The sequence below is a fragment of the Drosophila simulans genome, chromosome 2R (assembly GCF_016746395.2).
Source record: "Drosophila simulans strain w501 chromosome 2R, Prin_Dsim_3.1, whole genome shotgun sequence".
NCBI classification, from domain to species: domain Eukaryota; kingdom Metazoa; phylum Arthropoda; class Insecta; order Diptera; family Drosophilidae; genus Drosophila; species Drosophila simulans.
In genome coordinates this window covers 800883-811863 of record NC_052521.2, presented here as the reverse complement: position 1 = coordinate 811863, position 10981 = coordinate 800883, and the positions used below count along the sequence as shown (strand labels likewise).

General features: G+C 39.0%; 1 long non-coding RNA gene across 1 annotated transcript; it reads right to left on the bottom strand.

The window, feature by feature from the left end:
• Positions 1 to 4847: 4847 nt before the first annotated feature.
• LOC27207828 lies at positions 4848 to 7138 on the bottom strand. Its single transcript, XR_005543547.2, has 2 exons — positions 5109 to 7138; positions 4848 to 5054 (listed from the first exon to the last, which is right to left on the bottom strand). It is a non-coding gene; the product is annotated as an uncharacterized LOC27207828 (long non-coding RNA).
• Between the last annotated feature and the right edge of the window lie 3843 nt (positions 7139 to 10981).

Here is a 10981-nt window from a genome sequence, read left to right as displayed (position 1 = left end):
TGCTTACATATATTCTTGAGTGTTCTTAAAATTGTTTTAATGTTTTTGTGTTCAATTTTATTATAGAGAATATCGAAAGGTTTTTGATTTGTTGTAGAATGAATGCTCTTATTGAATTCATTTTATTTCTGAATAGTCAATCAGCTTAAATTCTTCCTTTATGCAACGAGCTAATTCTGTTAATGTTGAATGTGCCCTTTCAACTTGTCCGTTCGAGTTACTGTGTCTGGGGTCTGCGAAATGTATAGTTAAACCACATCTTTGTGCAAAGGATTTAAGTTTAGCAGAGGTGAAGCTTGGTTCTTAAAAGTCATAATTACTTTCGCGTGGGGAAATTGTTGAAGTAATTCCATTACACTATTCTCGATGTTTAGTTTATTTTGGATTTTTTTTACTACCACGAATTTTGAACACGCATCAATGCAAGTTAAGAAAATGAGATTTTGCGCGAAAACAATTTTGAGGTGTAAATTTTCTCCTTCCTTAGTTGGAACAGGAGCTTCCCCAATTGGGATTTTAATTGGATGCCTGTTATATTTATTTTCGTTCCTTTAATTTGATAAATAAATTTTGCCCAATATATAATCTATTCATTTGTTTGTAATTTTCGTCTAGTCCTCTATGAGCTCGAATATGTGTTTCTTCTATTATGATAGCGATCCGAATACTAAAAAGTACGGAAAATGTGGCGGTAAGCACACAGCAAACTATAGAGGCTGTCCAATATACAAAGACCTCAAAAGCCGGCTTCACCTCCGAGTAACGCCTGTACGCCTCCATAACGCACAGAATACACTTGAAACCTCAGAAGTAAACCCAGACGTATCTTTATCAACCGCAAAGAGATCCTCATTTGGCCCGGGGATCACCTCACAAAATGTAACTTTCGCAAACGTCCAGAAATCGGGACTTACTAAGCCTAGCACTACGACAACCACTCTACATTCTGCTCAAATTGATCCGACACCGAATCCTCGATTACTGACGCAACAACAAAGTAATATTGAAACCATGATGCATTCTTTGCAGCAGCATATGATTGAATTCATGTCCTTCATGCGGACTACCATGCAAGACCTCATGCGCAACCAAAATCACCTCATGGAGATGCTAATATCACAACGTTCCACATAATCAATGGTTGCCCTACGAATATCATTGTGGAACGCCAACGGCGTCATGCTACTGTCGGAACAACATCTCACTGCTAAATATATATTCCGAATAAGCACATGGCGGAACCGGTATCCTGATTAGAAATCGCATCAAACACCACCATTATAGCGAGTTTGCAACTAATTACATGCAGGCCACATGTATAAACGTACAACAAAAAAGCGGCGATCTCAGCCTCGCAGCGGTATACTGTTCCCCACGTTATAGTGTATCCGAACAACAATTTCTGGACTTCTTCAACACTCTAGGGGACCATTTCATTGCTGCAGGTGACTACAACGCCAAACACACCCACTGGGGATCACGCCTCGTCACCCCTAAACGAAAACAGTTGTATAACGCCATCATAAATGTAAATAGAACTTGACTACGTCTCTTCAGGCAGACCATCATACTGGCCGACCGACCCGAACGAAATTCCTGATTTTATCGATTTTGCAATGACTAAAACATCAAACGAAACCACATTAGTGCCGAATCCCTACCGGATCCGTGATCTGACCACTCGCCATTCCTCTTAATACTGAACGCCCTCAAATGCCTTGAGACCACATCAGAAGCTTAAGGCTAGTAGTGTCCATTGGCTTATCAACTCACGGTCATTCCTCTGTCTTGACCACAGGGTCTTACTCTACAATTCCGTATTAAAACCAATTTGGACATACGGCTCCCAACTATGGGGAAGTGCCAGCAGTAGCAACATAGATATCATGCAAAGGGCTCAGTCCAAGATACTGAGAACAATCACTGGGCCACCATATATCGGAAACGAAAATATCCAAAGAGACCTTAACATCATATCTGTCAGAGAGGAAATTACTCAACAAAAACAGAATTACATGAGCAAATTAACTTCACATCCTAACCATTTTGATCTGAGCTTGATTGTTCTATATCGATGTTTGTTATTTTTTTTTTATTCGAGATTATGCGCTAGCTGCTACATTTGTTGTTCCGGGTTTATATATTATTTTTGGTGTGAAACTTTCTATGAAAGAATACCATCTTTTCATTTCTAAAAAAAAGTAAAAGTAGTAAGTAAAGTTAAAGATAAAGATTTATGGTCTGTTTGTATTTCTATAAAGGAGTAATCGGTAAAATAATTCGTGAGGTTTTTAAGAGCCCAAACTATAGCTAAAGATTCTTTTATATTTGTGGCGGAAAGTTGTTCGGTTTTATTTAAGGGTTTAGACATGAAAGTAATTGATTTATTATCCTGTAATAATACCGCTAAGATAGCTACATCTGATGCTTCTGTTGTCAATGTGAATTTTTTATTATAATCTGGTTGAACTAATTCCACTTGTGCTATTAAATTATCTTTGAGTTCGTTAAAGTATTTTATGGTTATTGTTATTGTATTGTTATTTTTGTAGACATTCTCCTAGAAATTCTACCCTTATCATCTCGTATGTATTTGGTTAAAGGCTTGTCAATTTTTGCATAATTTCGGACAAATTTTCGGTAATATCCAGTGAGGCCTAAAAAACTTTGAAGCTCTCAAATGTTTTGTGCATTCGAATAGTTCATTATTGTGAAATCCTTATTCCAGATCAATTGTTGAGAAATATTTTGACTTTCCTAAGTTATATAATATTACAATCGGGTCTTGCATCGGATATCTGTCCGGTATTGAGTATTCGTTTAGTTTTTTATTATTAATTACTAGTCGATGTGTTAGAGTTCCATCTTCGCTTTGACCCTTTTGGGTACTACTAAGACTGGTGAATTATAAGGCTTCTACTTGGTCTTATAATTTGTTCTTTTAGCATTCTATCGATTTCATTATTAACGAAATCTGAGACTGACAGCATAAGGAAGAAGGAGTATTCTATCCTTTTCAATTTTATTCACAATCTTATTTTCGCAATCTTTTATTTGATTTGAAATTATTTTTAGATTATGAATTTTTTCTTTGTCGGAAAATTCAACGACGGCGTGTTCAGGATCCAAAACTAATAGTTTTTTTGTTGACTGATAACTCAACGTCGACGTGCTCAGGATTCTTTGATCCCAAGCTATAAAAACTTCCTTCGCTCATTACCGTTTCGGTTTTAAATACTTTTTGTTCATCAAAGTATTTTTTTATAATATATTCTTTTAATGGAAAAACATTTTTTTCCTCAATATAACACAAATCGTTATTTTCCTCATTGTCATAATATTTGAGCTTTTATTTTTTACCATTATATTCCATGATACCCTTTTCTGCATCTATTTTAGCTCCAATTTTCATTAATAGATTGTACCCAATTCTAAATTCTAAACCTTCTAACTAATAAAATAGATTTTTATCTTCAAATGTTGTTAATATATGGTAATATTTTATAATTGAGTATCCATGAACTGTAGATATACATTTGTAAGTTGGCAATTCTTTTCTATTTTCATAAATTCAATTTTTGATATAGCAAGATGTGGCTTCTGTGTCAATTAATATTTTTAGTTTTTTTTTTTTTTTTCTGTCTATTCTTGTTATATTATTATTATATGTTCCCCTGTAGGGTTCTGATCTAAAAAATGATCTTCTTCAATGTTATTTATTCTCATTCCTTTCTGGTGTGGGTAACTAACGGTCCCCGTTGCTTCCCTTTTTAATGGGATTTGAGGATCAGTTTTTTGTGCTAGGAATCGATTAAAATTATTTCTTATTATAATTCTGTCTGTTGGTTCTGGTGGGGGTTGTACCTTAGAATTGTTATTCAAATTCCAATTATTATTTTGTCCAAAGCTTCCGTTTGCCAGCCAATTATTATATTGATTGTTATTATGATTATTATTCCAATTATCTGGAATCTACTGTATTAAATCTTAGGTTTCTTTTTATTTTCAGTCCTAAATCCATAATACCTATTTGCAAATTGGGCTCGAAATTTGTTAGACTCAAGTTCCTGACACTTTGACAGAGCATTTGGCAAGTCTGGTGGGTTTAGCGAGTTAGATGTCGTCATTACTGGTGATCTAGTCAAGTAACGTATTTGAGCATGAAATTCACGATCGTAACCAACTGTACCGCGTTTGAGGTGACCATGAACAAAAATTAAGGTTCTCTACGAGAAGCTTGTTAGGCTATGCATTTGCAGGAATTCAACTTCAAGATGTAGCATTGCGCTAGGACAAAAATATGACATGCCGATTCTCTGAGTAGTAGCAAGGAGGGGTTGCTAGCTTCAATTAACAAAGGTAATTTTCCCTTAGTTAGGAGCCACATTCACCACGACGGTCCAATGGGCAAGAGATAACGCCATATTCGAATTTCTCGACAGATTCGAAAAAATTTTTAATTTTCTTATTCACATTTTCACAAGCTGAGTACGGGATTGAATTAGTCGGGAACGTGAATATAGCTTTACAGCTATTGATATACCCTGACTATACATATACAACAGATTTCCGTAAATTGAACGCTTACTATTTAAATTACTCAAAATGACTCGGTATAAAAACTTCTCTAGTTAATCTGGAAAACAGCTTTAAAAAAGCTTTATTTTATTCGCCTATAACTTCCGAGCTCATGGGACTATAGACTTCTGCTTTGCAAAAGCAAATGCTATTATTTATTTATTTATGTATGGCGGACAACTACAGAAGACATTCAATTATCGTCGACTTTGCATACTCTCCAGTCTGGGGATGCAGAGTGTGTCCGTTAGGTAAACCCAAAGCTCTTCTCTGATCCACCGATGGAAACACCAAAACACACGCCTGTTATGGCCGCTTCTGTTACACAAGCCCAACCAAGGACACCATAATCCTTTACTGACAACTTCAGGTCTCTGTCGTCTCCTACTGTAGCACCCTCACCGTGGGGATCTCAACTTTAGCCTCAGCCTTGTAGACTCCCTCGTCGTTTAGTGGCTGGATTCAGTGATCTTGATCTGCGGGATGTTGTTTGCACTACTCACTCTCATATTACCGTGTGCGCAACTTACTGGCTTACGTGAATGATTGACAGGTTCGCGCGTTCTCACTGACTAATCCCTAGTTACTGGTGGTTACCTATCGGTTCTCCGTATGAATGTCTTCTCGCATAGCCATTCTTCCTTGTTTCTTCTGCGCATCCTCTTCCCAACCTTGCAGTCTCAGCCTATTAGAACTTTCTTGGGCTCTTCTCCGGACTATCAGAACCTGTCGCGCCTTGTTAAATCCATGTGTATTTTTATTCCATTTTGTATTCCTTTCAATTGAACTATCCCGATTTTCTCCACGTGTTCTCCCAGCGTTGCTGGTGGTAACGATGACGATGGTAACTATTGAAGTTTTGTGAGTAAAACTGCGACATATTTACGCATCTCTTCCTTTTAGCATTTCCCCGTACTGAAGCCACTTTGTGCTCCGGGGTGGACGGCCCTGGTCCCTTCTGGTCGCGTTCCAGTGGCAGCCTATTTGCGCCCCCGGTTGCCTGGCCTGCGTGTCGTTCCACCCCGCGCGATCCTTCATGGCTGCTGCGAATGAAACCCGCACCACCTTTTTTCAGTGTAGTGCAGTGCCATCCTTACCCTTCCCTGACCCATCAAACAAAAAATTTATTCTTGTGATTTTCGCTCGCTTAATTCCGCCCCCATGACCCTGGCCGCCCGACACGGCAGAGGTGATGGCGTAATCGGTCGTGGTATTGGCAGTTTCGGGGGTGACGTCGGTGGCAGCTTCGGAGGCAGCGTTGGTGGCAGCGGCGGCGGCTGCGGCTCCAAACTGGAGAAAGAACCTGGATCCATCTGGCTCATGGTTCCCAGCCACCTTCACTTAATTTGCCTTGCGTTTCACAAAACTTTTGAAGTTCCTCACCAATTTTCTCACATCCATTTCTAACTGGCTGAAACCCTTGTAATCGTCTTTCAATTGCCCAGATGTCCTGCTGTCTACATGACGCGCTGTTTTTCCCCGCTCGGTGCACACAGCTTCTACGACACCACATCCTCGTTTACTGTCCTGTGTGGAATGTGTAAATTCAGCCGACCGGTCTCCACCAGATAGTCCGGGTGTTTCTGTGGATCCTACTTAACCTTTCCCCGCATTTCGTCCACTCACCGACATTCCTGTTGCTCGCTTTGTTTCCCTTTCTCCTTCGGTCTTAATCTTATCCTGCGGTTTTTTTTTTTAAGTGGTTGCCTCGATAGCGCGTCCGCTACGACGTTCAGCTTCACCTTTCTACACGAAATACGGAAATCGTACTGTGGGAGTCGCAGTATGCGGTATGCTTTCAATTTCTTGACGGCCAACACTGTTCCTAAACACTCAAATTCCGTTTTAGAGCTGCTCTTCGCCGTTTTATTTAGTGATCCTCTGGAGTAGGATATCACTCCCGCGCCTGGAACTGACTGTTCTGTGAGAAAAGCGTCAAGCTCGCTGGCGTCTGTCTGCAATAAAAATTTAGGCTGTACATGTGCTCCTGTAGCGTCCGTCCGTTCACTAAATATCTTCCTGATATGCGAAGGTGTGTGTTATCATCTCGGGTCCTATTGGTCCAATGCCTGCTGAAACATCGCCTACTCCAAATGTAGTCCGAACGGCATCACTTTCGCTTGAAATAGGCAGGTTTCTTGGCACCGTGAGTGTTGTATGCATCCGACTTTCTGCTTCCAGCGGAATCTGCCAGTCTCTTAATTATATTATTATATTATATTCTGACTAAATATCCTATTATGACTATATCCTATTATATGTAATCTTGGCACTCTTAATTCAATAATTTCTAACATTTTTAGCACATAATAAGATCTTACTAATATCTATCTATATTTTATTTATTTCCTCGTCTTCTTTTCTCTTTTCTATATCGCGTCTATCTGTCCGCAATTCAAACCGCACGATACGCGGCAGCGCCCATCGGTCCGCAGGGTGAGACATGTGGCCGTGGTACTCGCACGTTAAAAAAAAACTTACAAAGATTTTCGGATATATATTTGATAATCATTTGGGTTGCAATTAATTGTATTATATTTGGTATTCTTTTCAGTGTATTTTTAATATTTCTATAGGTTTAATTAGGTCTGGAATAATCTAGCTCTGTTGGAGTCCAGCAGCTACCGGCACTTATACCCTGCTGGACCCAGAAGGCTCGGCCAAAATGTTCAAAAAAAAAAAAACAACATTTATCTGAGGACCCTCCGCACTCGAAATCAGTATGCCGATCATAGGTCAAATTCCTTGAGAATCAGGACACGAAGGTGTGTTTACAAAAATAGATAACACGGCGGACTGATCACAGCCAAAAGTCACTACTGTTGGGAGGAAGAAGGAGCTCCTTTCAACATCTATACCACCTCTCGGTGGACTGGCATTTGATATACCGAACAGCCAAAGAATGCTTTCAAATTCAGGCACCCTAAGGCCCCAATAATGACCTTAAGGTGGCCAACGTCGACTTTATTCCAAAGAGGACTACAATTCGCGTAGCTCCAGAATAGGAACCTTTTGTAGGGAGAATATCTGAATCAGCATCACTTCTGCCTCGATTCAAAAGCTCGTAAGCTAGCAATGTTCCCTGCTCTATCGCCTATTCACTTTATGAATAATTTCAGGAGGTTATAATCGTTTTTTTTTCTAAGTTAAATAGCAAAGGTGCCTTAAGCCCAACCACCCCGAGAGGAAAGTCGAGCCCGCACTACACAAAGTGGTGAGGCAAATAGAGAAGACTTTAAAGATAAAAGAGTTTGCAATGTCATCTTATCTCCACATTGATATGTCTTTTAATAAAGTCAGAATCCAATCTATATCGAACTCTCTATTCAGAATCGACTCACCTCTGATGAATAATGTGGGTGGGCTCTATGCTTAATAGCCACGTAATCCACTCTTCTCTTGGAGTACCTAAGACCAGGCCTGGTTTTTATTCTCTGACAATAATAAAGTGAGTCCCAGAATTTTGTTGCAAAGAAGACGAACCTACGCTTAATTGATATTTTACCTAACCTACCTAATTGCCTGGCAATAAATTCCCACATTGGGATTCGTTTAGGGTGGATATTCCAGCTTTCGGTGTAGTACTAGGGCGATAATGCACCCAGCTCATGGTGCCGTCGGTGTTCAATTCATTTCCGAGAAAGCAATAAAACGGAACCACTCTGCCCTTAGCTTCCGAATCTGAGTAATGTGAAGTTTCTATGTTTCAATTTCTACGCTATACAATTTTTTTCACAACCGGAAATTTCCGAGATGCGGACGGCAATATTAAGTGGGGATGGATTTGTGAGTTTGTGTGCGCGTTCTGATTTTTTCCAAATAAACTTCAGAAGTCTAGGAAATTTTTAAATTTCCCACTGAATTTACTTTCAATTTAATCCTGAGCATGATAAGAAGTCAAGTAAACGTTCAACTTTATATACATACCATTTAATATAAATCTCTCGCATTGCAGAACAATAACATTTGACTTAACAATTGTGACTGTGAGCATCAGATTATGTGTTTCAGTAATTAATGTTCGATAAATCGAGAAAAAGTCTCGAATAAGTGTGTGGTGTCAAGTAGATCGTTCTTTCTAACTTTAATGATTTCCTTGACAGTATCGGCTAATTTGTTGTTTTATTTATAGAATAAAATAGAATTATTATCGGACATTTCTAACACTTTGAGATCGGAGTGTCAGTTACCACATTAATGGCGATGTCCATATCGATAATCCTGAAATTATGTAATTTTCTATATATAATGAAGTTCGTTTATTATTATTGGATTACATCGGCCGGTATTAGTTTGTTGTTATTTCTCAAGTTTTGATTTTTCTATTGTTTGACGTCGTTGAGGATACATCAATACATCTGATTATTGACCAAAAGTAGTGTTTTGTTGCATTCCAAGCGCGCCCGCAAGAATAAATCCACTGTGAATTCAGCTTATTTATTTCATGTTGACGCATCTAGCGATTTCTGTCGTTGTACTGAGGAAACGTACGTTTTTGGCCGTACTCAGAACTGAACTACTGTATGGGGACATGTTTGGGTTTACATAGGCATATTGGGATAGCTTAAGAGCAAAGTTTAAGAGAATAAAGTTATCAACGTATAATCTCCCGAAAAGAGAGGTGTCTATTTTCTCGAAAAGAGAGGTGTCTATTCTCCCGAAAAGAGAGGTGTCTATTCTCCCGTTAAGAGAGGAGCTCCCGAAAAATGGGAGTAAATTGAGAATCCTGAGACGATTGTGTGGGCGGTAGTTTTTGTTATTTCAGTTGGCTCGCCAAGTGATCGAATGTTTATGGGACGTGCACGTTGGCTCGCCACAGAGTCTAGACTTTGGAACATGATGTTGTGCGTAAATAACAACTAAGCTTTATCAAAAGGCTCTCGATCTTTGATTATGTGTGTGTGTGATTGCACTAAGACATTAATGTGTGTGTGTGAGTGTTTACAATAGTGTGTGTGGTTGGTGAGTTGTGGATGTAGAATGGGTATGTTACTATATTGTTGATCATGCCAATAGCCGCGTCGATCTGGCCCTGTCTGACGGTCTGACCATAGAACCGTCGAGATCTCAGGAACTATAAAAGCTAGAACCGGCCAGAATTGCAACGCCTACACTTTCGAAAAATGTTTTGATATTTTTATTATTCTTGTAAATTTCTATCGATTTGACAAAAAACTTTTTGCTACTCCCACTCTAAAGACCGAACACCGTCTGATCTTTGACACAGGCTATCTGTTCGATGTTGTGAGCTTTTGGGGAATTTTGCTCTTGCTTTGTATGTGTTGCAATTCTACACATTCTTAAAGTGCGTTTGGACTTAGATGGCGAAGAATTACGTCTAAAGATGCGTCTATGCAGTTTTGTTTGTGTTGCCACGAATAGACAATCTATCTTGTTTAATTTATGAATCATTTTGTTTTTTTTTTTTTATTTGGCTTCTTTAAGTTGTGTGAGTTTTTTCTGGGCCATTGTCAGCTCCCTTACGTTTCCCTTGTTTAGCAGGAGAGCGGTACTGGGACTGGCGAACATTCTTACTCTTAGACTTCTAATCCATTGGTTTAGCGTACGATGTTGGAAACTGGCTTCCTTTAATGCTGGCCTCAGCGTCCCTCGCCATGCCGACGGCAGGTCTTTTGGCTGTGCGGGTAACACAAATACCTTTAGATTTTCCCTGATCCAGTGATTCCCAATTTCAATGTTTTGGGTCATAACAATTTTTTTTTTACGAGTGTCAGCTCACGCTTGACTTTGTCATGATAGAGGCTTTAACCGCAACAAGCGCAGTGAACTCCTGTCTGTGCAGGAGCAGTCTAATCTTGCTAAATGGCATTTAAAAATCCGTGGCGTATTGTCTTCACGCTACATAATTGCCTTATTCGCCTGTAAGGTCTAGTAATGATATAACCACGTGGAGTGGGATGGATTGCGTATCGTTTCTAAAGATGTAGCCGTCAGACGCCTAAATGGCGGACTCTTCCAGGACTAGTCACTTAATGTGTTGGAACTACGGGTAGGAGGGATCTCCTTATTCCGCTGGCGTAAGGATAAGTTTCGCAAATTATTTAAATTTATGACACCAAATTGGCCAACTGCTTTGCCATCGGTGTAATTCTGGTTGATTCAAAGGTTTTGAGATAGTACTTGATAAATTAGGCACACACTAAATAATATTTAATATTTACTTATTTTAGGTAACAGTCAATTGGCACACTAATATGAAATATTGAGCGGTCAAACAAGCAATTAGCCAAAGCACTGTTGTGGCTTAAACCATAATTGTGCTTAAATAGTTTGAATAGGTTCAAAGCAGTATCGAATATTAAATTGTAAAGTAAACAAACCAGCAAAGTTTAAAATTCTTTTAGAATCATAAAATTGATCTGAAGGCAATGATATCGTGCTT